Source organism: Lynx canadensis, chromosome B3 (genome assembly GCF_007474595.2).
Source record: "Lynx canadensis isolate LIC74 chromosome B3, mLynCan4.pri.v2, whole genome shotgun sequence".
Classification (NCBI taxonomy): Eukaryota; Metazoa; Chordata; class Mammalia; order Carnivora; family Felidae; genus Lynx; species Lynx canadensis.
Genome location: NC_044308.2, coordinates 35,624,586 through 35,647,423, shown reverse-complemented (window position 1 = coordinate 35,647,423; position 22,838 = coordinate 35,624,586). Strand labels below are relative to the sequence as shown.

Genomic DNA, 22,838 nt, shown 5'->3' with positions numbered 1-22,838 from the left:
CTTGGGAAAGCTTTTCCCACCTTCTCTGTCTAGCTAATTTTTTCTCCTCTTTGCAGTCTTAGCTTGTACATTTCCTCCTCTTGACAACTGTCCTTGACACCCTCATTCTTCCACCCTCAGCCCCCCTTGATGGGATGAGTTCACTTATCCCACGTTGCCAGAGCCCCCGCCTCTTGTCTCAGCTCTCGGGCCTGGACGTGAGCCACCCACCGCAGCCTTTCTGGAGTCTTCCGAGTACTAGGCCCTCGGCTAGAAACCTGAGGGCAGAGGTAAGTGTGCCAGGTTCCTAGGCCTGGATGAGCTCACCACGAGAAGGAGGCAGGTCCGGGCCAGATGGGACCGTGTGGGGCCAAGGTAAGCCCAGGTGCTCTGGGAAGGAGCAGGGTGGGGTGGGTAGGCAGGTAACCCAGCCTGACGGGACCAGGGAGGGCTTCCTGGAGGAAGTGCTGAACTAGAGTTTTAAGGTCTCAGGAGGCTATCTGAGGCCAAAAAGGGAAGGAGGGAGGTGAATGCCCAGCTAGAGTCCGGGATGCGCAAAGCAGGCTGGGACCTGCAGGAGGGCTGAGCCAAGACTGGTGTGACCTTGCCGACAGCAGCCATGCTGGGTGAGCAGAAAGGGGGGCCCATGGGGGCCCCCCCCGGTTTCTACAAGAGCACTATTGGGATGGAGTTTTCACCGAAACACCCAGGAAGACTAGGTTTGGGGGCACAGTGGGGTGCAGAGGATTGATCAGGAACCTGTTCGATTTGGGAATTTGGTGCACGTTACTGTGTGGAGATCCCTTGGTGGGAAGGGCACCGGAGGTGGGGAGAACGGCGCGGATAAAGGCCAAGAGGCCAGAGCGAATGGGGCAGAGGCAGGTGGGACAAAGAGGACACTTGGCTGGGGCTTGGGAAAGGGGAGTGGGGAGCTAGAGATAAAGCCAGAAGATCAGAGGGAGGAGGTGCCCGAGGGGACATATCAGAGAATCTGGTCATGAGCCAGGCCCTTGTGTAGGGCTTCTCACATCACTTTTCACCTCCCCGGCAATCCGGCATGAGCCCATTTCACAGATGAGAACGTGGAGGCCCTCAGGCACATAGCACCAGCCAGAGCCTGCTTGTTCAGCACACATGTGTGAAAGGGCGGACTGACTGGCCGAATGAATGAGTGAATGAGTGAATGAGTTCGAGCCCAAGCATGGCTGGCCCATCCCTCTAAACCAGGAGCCCGCCCAAGTGCTTCCCACTTCTGGAATCTTCCCTACCTGCTCCTGGGGCAGCTCCATACCAACTTCGCCCGCTGCCCTTTTGAAGATGCTGTTTGCTTTTCCTGCCTCGGGTTTTATCATTTTCTCCGGGAAAACATTTGTCTTCCCATCACTTGAATTATGCCTCTCGGGTCCAGTGAGGAGGCCTTGGAGAAGAATTTGTCCTGTTTTTTTTTTGTTTGCTGTACTGGGAGAACAAATAGCCTTGTTTGACTTACCTGCGTCTTCCCAGTAGGTGGACCCCTCGGAGCAAACACAGCGCGGACCTGCCTTCTGCCCCTTGGGCGTGGAGTTGACTGAGGAGCTTTTAAACCGAAAGGGCCTCCAGCCAGGCCGGGGTGGGCCAGACCAGCCTCTCTGCTTTACCTGAAAGCATGCTGGGCCCGGCACCTTCTAGAGTCCAGGGAACATTCTGTCTTCCTCCCCTAGCAGCCCAGCCCTGTAATGCTTAAATGGCTTGATCCAAGAGGGAGACTTCAAAATGAAAGGGTTCTGGAGAATGACGGGTGGGGTGAGGTGAGGGGCTGTGACCAGGAAGAAACTTGACTTTGTTGTCTGGAAGGGGCCCGGGTTTGGAGCCGCGCAGGGCCGGTTCACCGTCCGTTATGGGCCGGCTGTGTATGTGTGTGTTACTGGGGGCCGAGCTGGTACCTGACGCTGCAAATAAATGTTTAGTGAGCGCTTCCTAGCTCCCAGCCCCGTCTCAGGTGTTAGGGACGCCTCGGTGGACAAAAGAGGTATTAGACTCTGCCCTTTGGAATTTATATCTCCGTGAGAGACAGACAGACGTAATACACGGGAAGAACATGTAGCAAGTTAGAAAGGGGAATGGGGAGAAACGAGCAGGATGAGGGTGGCAGGGAAGGTGTTGCGGGTGAGGGCACAGGAGAGGTGGTAGTCGCGGTGGGCCTCGTGGAGAAGCCGCTATCTGAGTAGACATCAAGGAAGGGAGGGGCTTCATTCCGGGCACGTCTGGTTCCAGCACCCCGATGCAAGCCTACACCCCGTCTTTCCCGGCTGCGTGAGAGCAGAGAGCTGAGCACATGACAGTATTAAGTGTTGGCTTCTTTCCACCTTCTTCCTTTCAGGGTCTCTTGGGGCATTCACGCGCCGGGAGGGCAGACACGAGGGTGGCGGTCCCGGCAGGGCAGCGTTGCTGGAGCAGGGCGTGGGCCTCGAGGGGCGACCCTGGGGAGCAGATGGTCCGCAAGATGGCCATGACTGACCTTGAGGATGGAGCTGACTCTGGTTGGGGAGGGCAGTTACCCTGGAAGGATGGGTCTAGGGAGACAAGCTCAGCTCATGGAGCGATGGCCGCTGTGCTCCCTAAACTGGCCCTGAGGACAAATGAATGAGCCATTTCCTGAGGGTCGGCTAGCAGCCCGGTGCTTCAGGTGCCTCCCCGTCCATACCATTCCCACAATGCATTGTGTCCACTGCCCCTGATGCCCCTGAGGTAGGCAGGAGTATCTCCGTCTCACAGCCAGGGACGCAGGCTCGAAGGTTGAAAAGCTTATGCGTCTCTGACTGGCCGGGATAGAGCTCTGGATCTGTCTGATTCCACAGACCAATGTCTACATCACAGTCATGATCAAACTTCCCCATCTGCACGACCACTAACAGCATCACCGTCACCACCACCGTCATCGTCTCCATCACCACCAGCAGCAATATCAACATCGCCGTTGACATCCACCGGTGTCACCATCAACCGCGTCTGCAACACCCTTTGGGACCCCGTGATCGCAGGCAGTAGGGCAGTAGGGTCACCATCTAACAGGTGTCTAGGCTTTGGGTAAGTCAGGTTACCTCTCTCCGCTTCAGCGTCCTCGTCTACAAAGTGGAGATAAACGTATCTACCTCCGAAGGTCCTGGTTCCTCCACGCCACTGACAGTACTCTTGTCCGGATCATCGATGACCTCCGTAACTGTCCCTTGGTACTCGCTTCCCCCAGGAGCATCAGAGGTATTTGGCCACTTCCTCTGCCTTGGTTCCTTCTGGCTTTTGTGACACTCACTTTCTGGGTTTCACAGATTCCCCCTTCCTTTGCTGGCTCTGTCTCTTTTACTGGACGTCTAAATGTTAGAGTGTTCCAGAGCTTGGAGATAGCCCCCTCTTTTCTTCATCCATGCAACCACCGTGCCTCCCTTGGAACACGGCAATCACCCGGACATCACCAGGGGATGGTCAAGGAAGTGGACCTCGAGGAAGGACCTTTCTAGCCACATTTGGTACTAAAAACAATCTCGTCAAGGAGGAGATATAGGGCCCATCCTTAACACAAGTTTTTGCAGGAGTTTGAGTGGTCTCTGTCCTTGAATCTGCTGCCCTTTAACCTTTCTGTTGCTTACTGGGTCTGCACTGTCTCGGGTGATCAGAACCCCTGGACTCCTTCCACCCGCTGAGATGTCAGTGACAGAGAACCTTCTAGAGAGTGACCCTCACCACCTGGTGGGGGGGGGGGTTTCTATTTAGCAAAGAACTAAGCAGAGAGCTAAAGAGAGATCTCCAGTTGGTGGCTGGGGATATTCACAGGATGCTTTCCTGGAAACCAAAATAGCACCCCTTTGGGGGCTACTGTTTCTGCCCCCACATTGGGCCCATCCTGAAACAGATGGTCCCCCGTTGGGCTGTTCTTGCACACACGAGCAGAGGTATTCTTTTAGGTCCTCTTGGCCTCGGGAGCATTTTGGATCAGATGCCAGGAGGAGCAGATTGCCAACCCCTTATTCTGGGGGTTGTGGGCGGACGGCTTTGAGAGGAGATCTCTTCCAAGAATGTGTTTTCTCTTCCATCTTCAGGATGCGGTGCATTTCACTCTCTGCTCTTTTGAGGCTGGCAGGAATGTGAGATTGCTTCGGGGGTATCGCCCGCACTGCCTGCCCCTCCCCCACCCCTGCTAGGAGAAGTAGGGGGTGGGTGAGTCACACTTGGCCTCACCCTCTGTGCCCTTCCCGCAGGGCTGCCCCACCGGTGACACTACGGTCTGCTCCCCACTGCTAGATTAGCGTTCCTAAAATGGCTTTGTGCGATTGGGCCATTCCCCTCCTCCAGAACCATCCGAAGTCTCTCATTGCCCCTAGAAATAAAGCCCCAGGCTTCAGTCTCACCTTCGAGATCCCTGCAACTGAGGCCTCACTGGCTTTTCCAACCGTGACCCTCATTCCGGTTCCTTCTTTACCAAATTCTTCCCTCCAGACAGACAGACATCATGGCGGCCTCCTCACCACTCTCTTGGCTGAAAGGCCTTCTCCCACCCTCTCATTGCCTATCTAAACTTCTTGTCCTTCCAGACAGGCTTCAGCCCAACCTTGCAAACCTTGCCTCTTCCCTGGGAGGTCTTCCCGATCCTCTCCTCATTCACCCCAAGCCCTATAGGACCACCTGTTCATTCTTCCATGACCGACCACCCACGATGTCCCCCACTGAGGAGGGTTTGTTGACAAAGGACCGCTTGCTGAGGTGTTGTCTGGAGTAGTAGAACCACGAGGGATAACACAGTCACCGTAGGGCTGTTCCCACCCTGGGGCCTGGAGAAACGAGGGGAAGAGACGGTAAGAAAATCTGCAAGGAGAGAGTCTGAAGAGAAGACCCAGGCACTGTGACCTTCCACGGGCAAGCAGAGTGAGGGAGCAGAGCAGAGAGGAGTCTGGAAGGGCAGAGGAAGGGGAAAGACATGACATCGCATACCTTAGATTTCCAGTGTGTAAACGGTGAGAATTTCAAGTCACAAGTAGAAAGGGTCTTAGGATCAAGCCGTTCGACTTGATATCACGGATAGGAAGACAAAAGCCCCAAGCAGCTTCGTGCTGGTCTGAGGCCACACAGCAAGGTAGTTTCAGAGGTGAGACCAGGGCACGTGCGAACCCATAGTTCATCAGCAAATGGGTTCTTTGGAACAGACCACCTGATACATTATTCCACAGCAAGAATGAGCTGAAGGCCTATTGACCATGCTTGTCCCCTAATGGGGGTCAGTTTGCAAGGGGTAGTTGACAATCCTCCAGGGAAGGGATTCATCCTGAAGGGAAAGGCTGCTACCGGTGCGTTAACCCGAGTGTCAAGTGAATAGAAGTTCAGAACACAGCGTGGTGAGGGTTTTTCGAGCCTGTTCCTCACCTGGCTCCCTGGACAAGCGCTTGAGTCCCACAGAAAACAGTGTGTGTGTGTGTGTGTGTGTGTGTGTGTGTGCGCGCGCGCGCGTGCGGACGCACACACGCTATCGGAGGGGGTTCTGTAGCAGAATCTGAAAGAGCTCTTTTAATAAACTCGGAAACACGCCGGATTCTAGGCGACACCACTGTGGGACCCCCTATAACAGACTGTGACACAGAAAACCGGAGAAGGGTCCGCCCTCACCCCACCTCAGACCTCACCTTGTCTCTACGCTCTTTCACTCAATTTCCCTCTGCTCTTTGATGACAAATTAAGGCAATCATACAGCGTGTTATAGTTTTGAGACCTTTCTGTTTCTCACTCTGAATCTCACAGCAAGCCCGTGACAGAGCCAGGCTCCAAATATCAGATGAGGGAATGAATTCAGGGAGGTCCTCAAGTGGTCCAAGGTCCTACAGGTAGAAAGTCATGGCACCAAAGGGCTTGGGTCTGAAGACCTTGTGACATATTCGGCCCCCTCCCTGTCCAGACATCGCCTTCCTCTGAATCTTCAATTCTTTTTCTCTCTCCTTCTTTCAGCCCACCTCCTCCTCCTTTCTGCCTTCCCTTCTTCATCTCCTGACTTCCCGTCCTCTCCTCTCTGTCTATCTCCTTTTTCCTTCTCTCCCTCTACAAAGCTAAGGCTTCTCTCCAGCCTGATAGGTCCAAAGCAGGAGTTTCAGGAACTTTCTTGCCTGCTTTCTGATATCAAGCATGGCCGTATAGAGATGGCTTTGCTAGGAGAGCCTTTGCATCCCTGGGAGCAAAACCTTCTGCTCAGGATTGACCTCGAAAATCCTGCTTTTCTGCCTCCTGTATCAACCAAAGTGTTGTTTGAGGACAGTCCCTAAAAATCACAAGCACTGTAAGTCATTGGGCAATCTTTCCTTGAACCGATTTGATTCTGACATCTGCTTACTGTTTAATTATCTTCCGACTGAGGAAATGGAAAAGTTGACAAGTAGCTCTGACCCGACAAGAATCGGGTTCCTTATCCCAACCTCCACCCCTTTTGGGAGCATATTTGTAGAGCACATCTGCTGGTACCTCCGAGTCTCTCTGGGGCACTGGCAAAAAAATACAGACAAATATTTATATTCCATAAACTCAAGATGGTTTTCATATTGTTTTCATGTTTAACTGATTTCGAGTGAACGACAATGGCCCTTAATGTGGTTACAAGAATTTGCCATTAATTTTCACTTAAAATTGGGTCCAGCCTGTAGATATGCCTCCATGGTATCCCAGTTCTCAATGATTTGCCTTCCAGAAATGTGGGCTGCTTCCCGCTGGCTAATTGGCCCAGTGGCTTGGTGGGGGCATCGGTCTCCTATTACATACATGTGAACAAAAATTAGGTTCGGAATATCACTCCTAGTTTGGAACTCTTTGCACATAGCGTTTGAGGCAGGCCGCTGGGAAACGGGGTGAGGGCCACAGGAGGGAGGCTGGCTCAGCATGCAGGAGACAGGGCTGGGTTGCCAGGGCACATAGGAGTGCGGTGCAAAGTCCTAGAACACCGTAAAAGCTTTCTAGTGTGTTTCTACCTTGGCTTTTGAGTGCATCCCGGGAACGTCCTGGGTTCTTTGTGGGGTTTTGAGTCTTCTTTTCCTCGGTCTAAAACGCCGATGGTGGAACGGAGTGGGGCCGTGACAAAAAGACAAGAGCAGTTGAGGCAGAGGAGTGGGATTCTCCACTTTGGGGGACACCGTTTTACCCTGATGGCATTCGGTTTCTGCTTAATCAGTGTAACCATGTAATGTATTCAACACTTCTGTAGGGGAGAATATGAAATGGGATGGAATATTGGGGAAACAGGCATAAACCGGAGATAGGGTCCACCTCTGAAAAAAGAGGGCTTAGACCACATGGCAAGCGGTGGGCGCCGTATGTAGATTTCACACCCGTGTTAACTCTAAGAAAAACAGCACACTCCTGGAGTGTGATGCTACTACTTCTTAGCTTGGTGAAACAGCTCCCTGATTGATGATGATTGATTATCGATGTCTGCCCCAGTCACCGGTAAGGGAAGGGCAGCAAGCACCCATGTCATGCATTGAGCATTCCGGGATTGGATGACTTTCAAGGGCCCTTTGGATTCTACTTTTTGATAAGGAATAATGGAGGAGTGAACCACGCTAACTTCCTTGTCTGACGGTGGAGACCTAGAGAGCCAGACCGGGAGGTCTAAGGCAGTGCTTCTCAAACTGGAACCTTGTTGCAAATGCAGATTCTAAATCCGGAGGCCTGGGGTGCAGCCCGTTTCCTGCATTTCTATAACAATCTCCCGGTGAGGCCGATGCTGTTGGTCTATGACCCGCACTTTGAACAGCAGGGGGATCTAAGACAGTGCTCTGAACCTAGGGCAGGGCCCCTTTACTGCAGGCTTGATTTCAATGCAGCCCCATTCGTTAAGCACCTTCTGTGTCTATGCTTTTTTTCCCAAGGGTTTTTCACGGATCATTTAATTTATTCCTCTCGCCAGCTTTTTGATGTTGGATAGATTATTTCCAACCCCCACCACCCACTTAAAAAATTTTTTTTGCAGATGCAGTGGGTTTTGGTGCTTAGCCCAAGGTCTACGTATGACAGAGCTGAGACTCACGCCCAAGTCTCTCCTTTGAGCGCCTACTTTGCCGCCCTAATGGGGTGAGCTAATGTTGTAAGCGCCCTCAACTCAAATGGGGCCGTGCTTGGAGCTATGCCAGGGGATTGGACTGATGCCAAATGTGCCCTCGGTTCATGTCAGAAGGCCAAGTTCTGCCTCAGTGACCCCCGGCTCCACCATTTCAGACAGTCATTAGGCAGGCAGGAAACATCCCGTGATCTGGGTTCGTGGGAAAGGGCCCTCTTTGACCTTATGAAGGTTTTGGAGCCGGACAGACGCAGGTTGGCGTCTGGCCACGTTATGTGACCTTGAGCAGGTTACTTCCCCTCCTTGAGTGAAGGCCCCCTCACTTGTAAAAAGAAAGGTGGTAAACATTCTGGCCTTTCAAAGTTGTTGAGAAGAGAAAAATTAATAATGTAGTAAAATGCATGATCCGGTGCACAGAACAGATAGAGCCCTCAATTTCCCCCTTCTGCCCTTCTGAACCACCATAATGGCTTAGTTTTTGCTCTTTGCCACACAGATATAACCATTGTAGATTCTCTTCCAGTGTGATGGCATCATCGGACAAAACCGGTAAAATAAAAAACTGTATTAATTACTAAACACGATCTTTCCTGATGCAACCAAAAAAAAAAAAAAAAAACTATTGAAATACACTTCAAAACTTATCCTCTAAAGTGAGACATGTCAGCACCCAGACATTCAGTCAACACAGACAGATTTGGAAATTAGGAGCAAACTAGTGCCTCCGTTGTGATTTGGCTTTAGCGAAAGCATCGGCAAGTTTCACAACTTTTGCTGCCTTGTTTCTACAGGGAGCGGTGTTAATTCTGTTAAACGTTGTTGTCACAGAGGGTTCCTTAGATAGTTTTTAATTGGTTTGAATTCGGAGGAAGACTGTTCTGCTTGAGATACCGGGGCAGGGATTGTCAAAAATAAAATGAACAGATAACAGTCTGCAGAAAAACATGTAGACATGTTGTACCATTCCATGCAAATATACGGATACTTTGGATTTCGTCAATGTCATTTGTTAATGATTCTCACAGAGCAGTGGTTTAATAGGCAATGCTTCTAATGGGTCACTGGAACCTTCTGGGTGTTCTTCACGGTGGACTTTCTAGCCACGTGGATTAATTGGGATGGCGGAAAAAAATGCAAACAAGTCAGCAATCGCACTTAACCCTGAAGTTTTAGTTCTACTTAGGTAATTAATGTTATCAATGACCTGTGAAAAAAGGATAATATAACATCCTTAAAAAAAAAAGAAAACTGCTGCAGATCAAAGTACAGTCATCCTGACACTCAGAAAATAAACAGGGGCAAGCAAATGATGCCACAATCTTTTTCTTCTTGTGGTATCTTAAATTTCAGTCCAAGCACTTTTCCTTTCTCCCCCTCCCTCCCTCTCTTCCTTCCTTCCTTCCTTCCTCCGAGAAATATAGTCAGAATTTGTTCACCTATCTTTTTTTTTTAAGCTTTGTTTAAATGTTTATTTTTGAGAGAGAGAGACAGACAGAGCATGGGCTGACAGGTCCATCTTTGTAAAGCCAGGCAAGGGGCCCACGTTTTCTCAGCTATAAAGGTGGCAGAGGTCAATATACTTTCCTGGGAGTTGCCAAATAATGTCAAAGAATGGCCGCCATCTCACTGCGTATAGCATTCAAGGCGTGCCATACTTTGTTCAAATGGCATCTGGCGTCAAATATGTATTAGAAACCTTTTCCCCTGGGGCACCTGGGTGGCTCAGTCGGTTGAGCGTCCGACTTCGGCTCAGGTCGTGATCTCACGGCTCGTGAGTTCGAGCCCCGCGTCGGGCTCTTGTGCTGATGGCTCCGAGCCTGGAGCCTGCTTCCGATTCTGGGTCTCCCTCTCTCTCTGCCCCTCCCCTGGTTGCTCTCTGGTTCTCTGTCTCTCTCTCAAAAAAAAAAAAAAACATTAAAAAATAAATAAATACATAAATATGTATCAGTCCCCAAGCTCCCGTGCAACAACAATGATAGTAAGTAAGGTTTATTAAGATCTTGTTCCGCTAAACAGTTTATTGTGATGGCCTCATGTGATCCTCACGGTGACTGTAAGAAGACAGCGTCACTGTCCCCATTTTGCAGATGAGGAAGTGAGGCCCCAGAGAGATTAAAACCCTTGCCTGATATCATGTAGCGGTGAGGTTATGTTTCTGTGTACTTGATTAAAAACTGTCACCGGTTGTTCTCTTCTGTTTCCTGTCTTGTCCAACCCACCCAGGCTGGTTGCCCGGCGTGGGCCCCGGGCTGATGCTTGGTTGCTAACTGGCATCTCAATGCTGATAAACTTTAACAAATACATTGAACATTTCTTCCTCCCTGATGATTGACTTTAACCTTTGCTCCCCAGTGGGGTCGTGAAAACAAATCCAGGAGCACTCAGCCTCTATGTTGAATTAAGTGCAGAGCTGGCCGAGGACTTTGGATCCAGGAGATTTTAGGAGCACCATGATCTTGGGCGGAGAGCCAGGAGATCGGTTCTTTTTTTGGTGGGGAAAATCCAGAACAAGAGTAATCCAGAACGAGGCCCGGCTTTCGTCGGAAACAACCTTACGCTGGAATCTGGCGTGCCCTTGGGCAAGCCGTTTATACTCTTGGAGTTTCAGTTTTGTCACCCCAAACAGAGACTAAGTCCTGCCTCTCCTGTGGGTGGTTTGAGGTCGAATGGACCTGAAGACCCAATGCCTGGGACATGGAGACCCTGCAGCAAACATACTGTCACCCCCCCACCCCAGGAAGCTTCCAGATCACGCTGATCTCTTTGTTTAGTGAAGGGAAAAGAGCCCTGCTTGTCTTCTGGACCACACATTTAGAAGTAACTGAGGTTGTGTCTTGGGAATTATACAAGTTATGTTAATCTCTACCTCGGTTGGGAAACTTCTCGTTCCCTCGTGCGTGTCTTCAGATAAGCTACCGCTGCAGAGGGACAGACCCCAAAGCCCGATGCTACCTCCCAGCCTAGCAGGTGACCGCAGGGTCCGCTTGCCAGCTGCTGGCTGATGGTAAGAGGGAGGCCTGGGGGCTCCTGTGCTGGCACTGAGGTTTCAAGGAGAGAGAAAACCATGTGGGACCTGGCATGTACCTGGGGTGGGGCACGTGAGGACGGCTGGGCCGCTTCTGTGGCCTGCCGTTCTTAGGTAGCATCAGCCTGAAGAGAAACCTGGGCCTCGCAGGGTCCGCCCCCCCTCCCACCCCCCCTGCTGACTCTTCCTCCCGTCTTTCCCCAGGTCATTTCCTCTGGTGAGTCCCCTGCAAGAGCTGGTTTTTCCCTGGGTTATTATTTGGGGTCTGTGGGGGATTCTGAGCACCCCGAGGTGGAAGTCACCGAGGCGTCTGGAAAGACCATGTGACTAAGTCTTAGGCTCGGTGACATTATCTCCAGGAAGGTTAGGGCGCAGCAGTTTGGTGTGCCAAGTGCTGACTTTGGACTCTGACTCCCCTGGGCTCCAATCTTGGCTCTGCCTGTTACGAGCGGTGGGTCCCCGTCAGTTCCCTCCCTTCTTTGATGTTCTGGAGTCTCAGAATACCAGCTTTGTATGGGGGTTTTCACAGAAGTTATGCTTTCCACTCTCCCAAGCCTGACGTAGGGTGACAGTATTCTCACTTTGCAGGTGACGAAACTGAGCCTTCGGGCAATGAAAGGGCTCCCTCTCCCCCTCCCCCTGCCTCTCTCCCCCCACTCCCTCCTTCCCCCCTCCTCCTCCCTCTTCCTTTCCTCTCCTCTCCCCTCCTTCTTCTTCCCCCTTCCCTCTCTCCCCCTCTCCTCTTTCGTCCCCTCCCCCCTCTCTCCTTGACCTTCTCTCCTCACAGCCAGCTGAGTTCTGGGCCACCTACCTCTGGACCCCTGGTCCCAAACTCTACATTTACCACATGGAAGAGACCTTGCTGTAAATCACTCGTGGAGGTGCGGCCCCACTGGCTTGACAGGTCATCACCACCAGGCTTGGCCGCCACCCAGACCCCCTCTGAGCAGGAGATCAAGGCTTTGCACTCTGGAAGGGACATAAAACGAGACAAAGGAGAGACGTTTCAAAAGCAAGCATTCCTGACCTTTGTCCAGACTCTGGGAACGTTCTGTTTTGAGAAAAGTCTAATTCACACAGTGGCTTTGGGGCTGAGGACACGGGTCCACAGGCTCAGTAAATGTCAGTGAGCGCTGAATGCTGGGCAGAGGCAGTGAGCCCGTGGGGGGAAGGCTCTGCTCCACCAGCTGTAAATGACCCTGGGGAACCCCCCAAAGGAGTTTTACTTAAGGTGCCTACTGGCAAAGAGGCATAGAGGACGTCCAGGACCCTCCCTCTTCCCCCGTCCCAAACTGAAGGCAAGCTGGATATATGTTTATATGATATATGATATATACGCCTTTATGATATAGGCTGGATATAGGCATATATACGGATACAGGGTCCTGCCCTGATCTTCCCTCCTTCAGCGACTCCCAGGGCCTTTGGGAGGCCCTCTCAGCTCACAGTCTGTGTTGGCAGGCGCGAGAAAGCCAGCTCTGCCCCCAAACTCAATGAAATGCACCCGCCACCCCACGCAGTTTGTTTCGAGAACCACCCTTGGACCTTCTTCCTGTCACAGGGCCATTTTCTAACAGCCTCCGGTTCCGTTGGCAAAATTTCAGAATCTGCTCCTGGAAACTCCTCTGTTACTTCTTTCAAAAGTAACAATTCTTCTTTAAAAGTAAAAGTAATACTTTCTTACAGAGTTATGGGCGCTGGCCCGGTATGGGGAGGAAAGTGGCCAACTGAGGAGCGGGCCCAGAGAGGGGAAGGGACTTGCCCGAGGTCACACAGCCTGCTGGAACAGAGCGGGGGTGGTGGAGCAGACTTCCCGACTCCCAGGTGAGGGCACTTTCCTCCAAAGCTCCGTGCCCCACCCACAAGTTGTTCTTCAGGTTCCTGGCTTCCTTCTTGCCTGCCTTCCAGGTATCACGAGTCACCATCTAGAACCACCCCCCCCCCTTGACTTTTCAGACCTCACTGACAATAGCATCAAAAAGATGGGCGACAAGACCAGAAAGTAATAAAACCGTCCAGGATTCCCCGGCCCTGACCTGAGAAGCCTTCGCTGCATGAATCCGAGAGAAGGGTTTCCCCACGGCCCGCTCAGACCGGGGTCATTTTGCAGGGGAACGTAGTACCCTTTGGGATCACACCCTGCCTTGCCTCTGGAGGGGCTTTGCATTTGTACACGTGGGTCATCATGTCTTCAAGAGCGCCGCCCTGCTGTTTGTCTTTCTTGGGCTGTTTGCCTTAAGGCTCTGCCTCCTTCAGGGGGAGCCAGGGACTTCACTGCGGCACAGGGAGGTCATCTCCCCCCAACTAAGTTTCATCTCTTACTAGGCAGCGAGGACCTCCCTGCCCTAGCTCTCCTGTCCGTTGGCTGGGAGGTGAGGCCGCCTGGGTCTGCTGGGTAACCCACGCTGACCGCCCATAATGCTTTGTGAGGGGAGGCGGTTGTCATGTGGCTCCCTTGCCGCTTTCTAGAATGATAATATAAGTTCCGGCAATTGAGGGCAGAGATTGCTTTCTTCACCTTAAGTCCCCAGCACCTGGCCCGGGCCTGGCTCGGAGCACAGGAAAGATAGGTCGAATTAGAACATATTTCCATAAACTTCTATTCTACCCAGGTCGATCAACCCACTGGCTCTTGAGCAAATGGAACCTTCCATTTGCTTGCACGCTTTCGCTCGAGCTGTTCGCCCTGCCTGGAACGCCTTTCTATCAACTTTCGATGCTCAGAATCTTATCAGCCTTCAAGGACCCCATCGATCCCCTGCTAGATGGTATGGTCCTTAAGAAAAAGGCTGAGCTCATTGATGCTTCTATCCCTATACAGAAGGGCCTCAGCACATGCCTGTTGCATGAATGAATGAGTGAATGAATGAACAAATGGAACTCTGACTCCCTTTCCTTTTTTTTTTTTCTCCATCGTGATTCCATTTTATATCCTTCTCAGAAGCTTGCCCCCACCCCAGCCTACAGAACCCTCTTCCTTTCATTGGGCTGACTTCCTGGGTGGATGCTTCTGACACTTTGGTCCCCGTCTGGCTCCAGCATCCCAGATGACGCTTGGCTATGTGAAAGAAATCCTTCTCGCTGCCTTCCGACATTCTTTGCCTTACTGCCCGCAACTAAACCGCGCTCGAAGGAAGTCCTGGAAGCAGGTCTGTAAGGCAAGCTAGCCGGGGTTATTCCAAAGGGGCCCGCTGAGGCAGAGAAAGACAGGTGGGATCACTGGTCCTGGCAGGGAAGGAGTCAAGTCTTGGAAACAGGCCTGGACACTGAGGACATGAGACCAGGTGTGTACCATGGGTTGTAGAGCTCAAGTCTATGGTTTTCCATCTAGAAGGGACAGCATTCCTGAGGGCTAGCATTGGCAGAGAAGAGTAGCTGCGCCAAAAGACACAAAGACCTGTGGCTCTCGGTTGAGACTGGCTGCTCTCTGCTGGGTCTGGGGACTCAGGGGCCCATAGGAACTGTCAGTGGCCACAGGAAGGCCAGAAGCCTGGAGGTGAATCCCGTTACTAAAGTTGTCAGTGACATCGTAGGCTCCTTGAGGGCTGGCTCGTGTCACCACCATGCCCCAGGGTCTGTCAAAGTCCTACCGAATCGAAGAAGTCTGTGGCATTAAGCCTGGGAACCTCCATCTTTAACAAGCTGCCAGGGTCCTGCTCGGACACAGTAAAATGTAATCATCACTACCTCCCGCTTCTCGGAGTTCCCACAGCCCCGAGCTCACGGTCGGACACGTACTAGGTACAACATAAATATTTCATATGATCGAAATCAGCTTACATGTTATGGGGGGGGGCTTCTCTGCCTCTTGAGATCCAGGTTAAGATTGACTTAGACCCCCAAAGTTCCTTCTCCGTGGAGCCGCAGCCGTGAGTCCCCCGAGGTCTCTGAGACTCTCTAGGGGACACAGAGTCTCCTGGCTCCTGCTGCCTCAGGCTCCTCCCGTCTTCATCTCACAGCACATGGACCCAGACAGCAAGCTGAGCCACTTCTCATTTTCCATGGAACAGCTCGCTGGCACAAAGCATTCGTGGGTGAGGCAGATTTATTTGAAGATACAGGGTGGGACGGGGGTGGGAACGAAGGAAGGATTTACATCACGGCGGTGCAAACAACTTCAAGTTGAACATCAGGTGTTTCCATTCTTAAAATGCCCCTCTGGCCACCCCACTACTCCAGGTAGCTACAGCTTCTAACCGTACCTTCTGCTCCCCAAGCCCCTCCCCCCCGCCCCGCCCTTCTCTGATTCCCTCCGCCTTCCCTTTCCTCTTTTTAAGCACTCCCCAGTTTCCTTCCTCATTTCCTGCAGGGTGGGTCAGCCTTTGCCTTAGAGACCTCGGAATAGGCACACCCCCATGCCTTCAGACCTCCCCATCCGCTCCTTAAGGTATCTCCCCAAACAGAGACCTTTTGCTCTGTAGAGGGGTTCCTGTATCAGCGGTAGGTAATAAAGCTTCATTCATTGCCTGTATGCGGAGTACAGAAGCTGGAAGGGATCCCGGAGATCATGAGTCAAACTCAAGTCAGACAGTCATTGGCCCAAGGTCCCTGGCAAGCGACAGGAAGGTCAGATGCTGGAACCCCGGCCCCTGGCTCTCCTTCTCCCATGGATTAATTGATTCTGTGAGTCACTCAGGAACTCCCGCACAGTCTTGCAAGTGTTGTGATCAGGAACAGGTTTTGGGGCAAGCCTGCCTTGTCCAAGTAGACTTCCTGATGACCCCTACTGGTGCTTCTTCATCACTCCCTGAGTCGGAAGTTCAATTCCATGAGCATGACCCCGTTGTCTCTGCACCGGTCTTGGGCTGGCAGACAGAGCCAGGATTCTAGCCCTACATCTACCATTAAGATGCTGCTTGATCTTGACCCAGGGTTATCTTCCCTTTGGGCCTCAGTTTGCCCACCCTTAAAAAGAGAGTTGTGTCTGGTATGGTCCTAGCAATTTGTAGAAATGTGTCAAGTGCCTTAAAAGGATGGCACACTTCAAGTGTGTGTGTGTGTGTGTGTGCGCGCGTGCACGTGTAGGAGCATTCAAGGCGTTTTACCCCAATCCAACTGAAGACAGTTCCACTTATATCTGTTCTGAAGACTGGGGTTTCATGAGGGTTTCTAATTAGAAAAAGATTTCCATTGCTTAAAAAGCGCTTGAAAACCTGTGGTGTAGCTGACATCTGGGATCCAAGTCTCTGTCGAAATATGAGCCTTTATGGCTGCAGTAAGAGGGGCTGTTCCACAGGGCTCCCCGTGGCCGTGCCTTCCATGTGGCCACCATTAGCAAACTGGGACGTCCATCACAAGGCAGCTGGGGAAGCTGGGGAGGGGGGTTGGGTAGATCCCCATCACGGGGGCTGTTTTGGGGACTTTCTGAGTATTGGTAAGTGTGAATCAGGCCCCAAGTTTTCCACTTCCTCTGCCCAATAGACTCTTTCATCAGAGTGTATAAATGTGCACTTCAGCAAAATGCAGATGCAAAAGTTCCACGGTCCAAAGGGGGTGTGGGCGGGAGCGGAGGGCTGGGCCCAGGTAGGCACCCAACATTTCCACCGCAGGTGGTGCACAAGGGTGGAAGCCTTTCCTGCCTGCAGCCCTTCCCAGGAGCAAGTCTCTGGCCGGCCCACGCATTCCATGATCCTTGTCTCTCCCTGTTCTCAGAGTGTGTGTGGTTTGAGGGCGGCCAGGGAGGGACACAGGCAGCCTCAGTGTGGATGCGGGCTCTGCTGGCCAGCAGCGTGGCCTTGGTCCCTGCTCACACACAGATAGAGCCTGATCCAGCAGCAGCTTCTTTTGGCCTCATGCCGAGGTTAAAAGGCAGAATAAGGTGTGCGTACAGCACTTTAGAGTTTGCTGGAAGACCTGAGAGCCAGGCCTCCCTGTGCCTGTGGGTCGTCCCCACACCCACAGTGAGGGATGGACTGGGTCCCTGGAGATCACGGCTCTTCTTCCGCTCTTACCAATGTTCCTGTGACTAATCCCTGGGAACGTTGCTACTGAGTATATTCTCCTCCCCGATACACAGGATAAATACACAAAACTCAATTCCTCACATACCCGCCATGACCAGGTTGAAGATAGAAGCAAACAAAACCACGATCTACCTCTGAATGACTCTCACTGAGAATTATGTGAAACTTTCATGAAGAAAGCCACAAAACTTCATTAGTTCGGCGTAAGAAAACTTTTGAGTAAGTGGAGAATGCACCCGGGTTTTGATTGGGAAAAAGGAACAACGAAAAGACATTCTTCTTCCCTGAATTAGTACGTCGATCTGGCAAAACCCCAATAAGAATCTCAATGGAAACTTTTGGTAATTTGAAAAGACAACTCTGAAATGAGTCTGAAAGAATGGCAACCTCAAAATAGCTGAAGTCTTCTTAAGAACCTGAGAAGCGATTTGCTTTAACAATATTCAATCATATTTTAAAGGTACACCGGTTGTACAGCATGATGTTGGCTCCTGGACCAGCTGGCATCAATAGCACATAACTGATAACTGTAAAACCAACTTGACCATGGGTATAAAAGCAACACGAGATAGAAGGAAGCATTACAAATGAATAGGAAAGGGTCAGATCAACAACTGGTGTTGAGGAAATGGGCTACTTGGGAGATAATCATTGTAGATCTTAACCTTTTTCTAAAGGAAATTTCAGGTCATTATAGCATTAGACAAAAGAAGCCCCATAACGATAGAGGAAAACATAAGTGGACATTTAAATTAGTATGGGGGCGGGGCGCCTGGGTGGCTCAGTCGGTTGAGCATCCGACTTCGGCTCAGGTCATGATCTCGAGGTCCGTGAGCTCGATCGAGCCCTGCATTGGGCTCTGCGCTGACAGCTCAGAGCCTGGAGTTTGCTTCGGATTCTGTGTCTCCTTCTCTCTCTGCCCCTCTCCTGCTCACACACACTCTCTCTCTCTCTTTCAAAAATAAATAAACATTAAAAAAACCCTTAAATTAGTGTGGGGGTGACACCTATTTAAGCTTAGAAACAATTGGAGAAATGACTAAAGCAATTGCCTACCCCAAACTCCAACTATATATTAAAAAAGAAAGTACAAAAATAAAAAAAGGAAATGACAAACTGAGAAAAATATTTGGAAAAACAGATATGGCAAAAGGTTAATGGCCTTAGTATACAAAGAGCTTTCAGAAAGCCTAAAAAAAAAAAAAAAAAAAAGCCTAACATCCCGGTAGAAAAATTGGCGAAGAACATTCACAAAATAAGACATACAAAGGGTAACGTATGAAAAAATGTTTAATTTTACTATTGGGCAAAGAAATGCATAATAAGACAAGATTCCATTTTTTTTTTACCTGTCCAATTGTTAAGATTGCTGCTGCTGCTGAGGGCAGTTGCAGAAATGTTAGTGACCATGTGACGAAATGGGAACATAAATTGGCAGCAAACTGCGTGGAAGAATTTCAACAGTTTTCGTAGTTTTGACTCACCGGTGTTATTTCTCGCAATCTATTGGAAGGAAACCGTGGAGACGGTATCAGAATATTCATCACGATATTATTTATCAGATCTGAATATTAGAAATAATTACAACGTATGGCAACAAAGCCTTGATAAAATAGTGTGTATTTCTGTTGGAGAATACATTAAAAACAATTTTTTTTACATTTTTTTATTTTTGAGAGACAGAGAGAGACAGAGCACAAGTGGGGGAGGGGCAGAGAGAGGGAGAGACACAGAACTCGAAGTGGGCTCCAGGCTCTGTGCTGTCAGCACAGAGCCTGATGCGGGGCTCGAACCCACAAACTGCGAGATCATGACCTGAGCCGAAGTGGGACGCTCAACTGACTGAGGCACCCGGGTGCCCCAGGAGAATACATTTTTAAAGGCATATATCAAAAGTATTTAATAATACGGGAATATGCGGGGCGCCTGGGTGGCGCAGTCGGTTAAGCGTCCGACTTCAGCCAGGTCACGATCTCGAGGTCCGTGAGTTCGAGCCCCGTGTCAGGCTCTGGGCTGATGGCTCAGAGCCTGGAGCCTGTTTCCGATTCTGTGTCTCCCTCTCTCTCTGCCCCTCCCCCGTTCATGCTCTGTCTCTCTCTGTCCCAAAAATAAATAAACGTTGAAAAAAAAAATTAAAAAAAAAAAATAATACGGGAATATGCTTACCATGGAATGTTAAAGCTGTATGTGAGTGTGTGTGTGTGTGTGTGTGTGTGTGTGTGTGTAGCGAATCTTAGGTTTCTACTCCTCTGTATGAGGTGTGGGGAAGAGGCAGGAGTGACATGGTCTGTTACTGGATTTCCTGCCCTCAGTCCTCCCACCTATAAAATGGGATCACAATGCTTGCCTCTCGGGGCCCTGTGAGGATGAAGGAAGTACCCCATGGAAACGTGATGTAAGTTCTAATTCTTCATGCACCTGTATCTTCTCTCTCCAGGGAGGCTGAATTTTCCTAAGAGTACGAATCAAGCGGCTCCTCTACCTGTAAAACGGGGAATTCGCCTGGTGTGCATTGGGATCTAAAGGTAAGCTTTAAAATTCTTTTTTTTTTTTTAAGCTTATTTATTTATTTTGAGAGAGAGAGAGCATGCAAGTGTGAGCAGGGTGGGTGGGGACGGAGAGACGAGGGAGAGAGAATCGCAAGCAGGCCCCACACTGCCAGTGCGGAGGCCGACTCGGGTCTCGAACCTGCAAACCGTGAGATCAAGAGCTGAGCCGAAATCAAGAGTCAGCTGCTTAACCGACCGAGCCGCCCAGGCGCCCCAAACTTGAAAGTTCTGAGACGGTTGAGTTCCAGCCTTGATTCACCCTCATGCTCCTTGTGTGACCTTAGGTAACTCACCATCCACGTCTGGGCTTCAGCCACTTAGGACCCGATGAGGGAATAGCTATGGTCCCCTTGAAAGCTGTCATGAGGGCACCATTCTCTTTGCACAGGTAAAAGTCACAGTCATCTAGTCTGTATGGGTCAAGGCCGGGCTCCCAGGGCCTTCCGGCAAGGCTACTGCCCCTACACAGACGGGTTACCTGATGGAAGGACTTGATGATACTGACACGTGATGGCAGGTGTTTTCATCTGTTTCATTCACTCTGTGTCCCCCATGCCCAGAACAGGGTCTGGCGCCTAGTGGGTGCTCAACACCTATTGACTGAATGGAGAATGAATGGGGAGAGGATTGGTGGGCAATCCTGAAACACGGGCTGGGTGGTTGACTTGAACGGGGGTCCTCAGGACCTCCTCCACGGGCTGCGGAGCCATCAGGGAGGGAGGTGAAGGTAAAAGGTAAAAGGTGAAGGAAGAGAATATGTGGGAGGCTTCGGCTTGCGGCTCCTGCTGTGTGCCCACTGGACAGGTCCGGGTGGTGTTCCCAGTGCCCGGGACCTGGCTCTGTGCTGCGTGTTTTACCTGTATTATTTAATTTGAGCTTCCCTTAAATCCTGGGAGGATAGTATTATGACCTCCATGTTATACACAAGGCAATGACCTCAGGGAGGGAGGAAAACGGGCCCGAAGGTCCCACAGGTTTTCGGTGGAGGAGCCAGGATTTGAACCCGGGTCTGTCTGATTCTCAAACCTTTGACCTTGGAGCTACACTCTACAAGTGTTTCTCTCCCTGAACTTCTCTCGGTACAAAGAAAAGAGTCCACTTTTGCTGTGTGTGCATCTTGGGAGGTATCCCAGCGCTGCCCCTAAATCACCTCTGGATATGAGTGTTGTTCTGGGAATGGCTGGGCGGCCGGTGATGGATCCCCACCGTCCATCACGCCCCCGCGGCGCTCTGACATGCGGTGCTGGAGTGCAATCAGAGCGATGGTGTCCTGATCTATGGGGGACGTACATCATCCCAGGGCTGCTACCTTGACATAGCACCTTAGCTTGCTGTCAGCGGGACGGCCCCTTAATGTATTTCTGTAATATATCACCCGCCGAAGGTGGCCAAGGAGGCCTGCGGACGCCAGTCAGGTAGGGCCCTTTCCAGGAGTCTCCCTGAGTTAGTTCTTGGTCTCTTAAGATTCACGTGTGCTGGTTTGTGTGAGCACAGAGAGAGCAGAAGGGGAGGACGGGCAGGAGCAGAGAGCCGCTGAAAGGCGAGAACAGAGATGGGGGTGAGGCGGGAGGGTGCAGGCAGCAGAGAGGAGAGAGGACAACAGAGGAGGGGGAGAACCCAGGGAGGGAAAGGAGTGGGGAAGGGTGGCGGCGGAAGGCTGGGGTATCCAGGTGCAGGAGAGTCAGGAAGCTTGGCAGTCGGGCACGGACGTCATCGTGAGGAACATTTGTATTTGGCCTCCTGGGTGCCTTGTTCCCCTGGGGAGAGGAGGGGCTGAAAGAGGGGGTATGGGTGTTAGAAGGACATGGGTCCAGGACTAGAAACGTCTCCTTCACAGAGAGCAAAGGGGGCTGTGTGGTTTACCAGGCCCTTTCTCATTCTGCTTCCATTGCTCCAGAGGTTACCTTGGTGGGAAGGATCCCCCCCACCGTGCTGCATCTTGGACCCCAGAATGTCATGTTCACTACCCGCTGGACAGCTTTATTCGGACAGCTGAACAGCGCCACATGCTCAGAGGATCCCACCCTGTGGTCATCCGTCCACTCCTGGTCTCCCCCTTATTGCAGTCCAAGGTCTCTCCGGTCTCCAGTGCCTGAGATCTCACGGTCATGTCCCCTCCAAGGGCCCCACATTCGGTTCTGTCAATTCTTTTCCGTTTCTGTCGCCTTCATTCTAGCCCACGTTAGGTGACTCTTGGGCCAATCAAATATTTACTGAGAACATACTCTGTGCCAGGGTGACAGCTTGGACAGGCGCTTGATCTCTTCCCTCATCAACATATTCTGCACATCACTACCCAACTGGCCTTCCTAAAGCACTCTTCGGTCACTTTTTAATCCCTAACATTTTTTAAAGTTTAAAAAATTTTTTAAATGCTTATTTACTTTTGAGAGAGAGAGAGAAAGAGAGAGTGAGAGTGGAGGAGATGCAGAGAGAGAAGGAGACACAGAATCGGAAGCAGGCTCCCGGCTCTGAGCTGTCAGCACAGAGCCCGGCATGGGGCTCGAACTCACAGACCGCATGACCATGACCTGAGCTGAAGTCGGATGCTTAACTGACTGAGCCACCCAGGCGCCCCTAAAATTTTTAAATTTTGTTTATTTATTTTTGAGAGAGAGACAGAGAGAGTGAGAGGGGGAGGGACAGAGAGAGAGGGAGAGAGAGAATCCCAAGCAGGCTCTGAGCCGTCAGCACGGAGCCCCACGTGGGGCTTGAACTCACAAACTGTGAGATCATGACCTGAGCCGAAACAGAGTCAGACGCTTAACTGACTGAGCCACCCAGGGGCCCTATGTACTTCTTTTTGAGGGAGAGAGAGAGAGAGAGAAAGAGAGAGAGCGAGCAAATGAGTAGGGGGAGGGGCAGAGAAAAAGAGAGAGAGTATCCCAAGCAGGCTCTGTCAGCACAGAGTCTGATACGGGGCTTGAATCCGTGAACTGTGAGATCATGACCTGAGCCCAAACCAAGAGTCAGATGCTTAACTGACTCAGCCACACCCAGGCACCCCTTTCCCTAATATTTCAAAGAAACGGCTCCCCACTGCCAACTGGGTATCTATGTGCCAACCTAATGGACGGTAAAGAGGTGAATGGGAGTGTGATTTGCAGGTGGGTGGGTGTGAGGGTCTAGGTCCAGCCTGGAGGGGTGTTGCCCATGTTGTCCATGGCTCCTCGACTGAAGGAGAAAGAAATGTGAAGAGCGTGTAACTCTAGTAGAAGGTCGAGCCCCACAGGGTCCTGTCTCACCGTGCCGTCACATTA

At 51.2% G+C, this 22,838-nt stretch overlaps 1 long non-coding RNA gene across 1 annotated transcript in view; it reads left to right on the top strand.

Moving 5' to 3' along the window:
* The window catches only part of LOC115515733, a 111,139-nt gene that overhangs the window by 45,325 nt on the left and 42,976 nt on the right, over nt 1-22,838 (top strand). Inside the window, exon 2 of the long non-coding RNA XR_003969385.1 lies at nt 19,467-19,554. This is a non-coding gene — a long non-coding RNA (uncharacterized LOC115515733). The remainder of the gene's footprint in view (nt 1-19,466; nt 19,555-22,838) is intronic.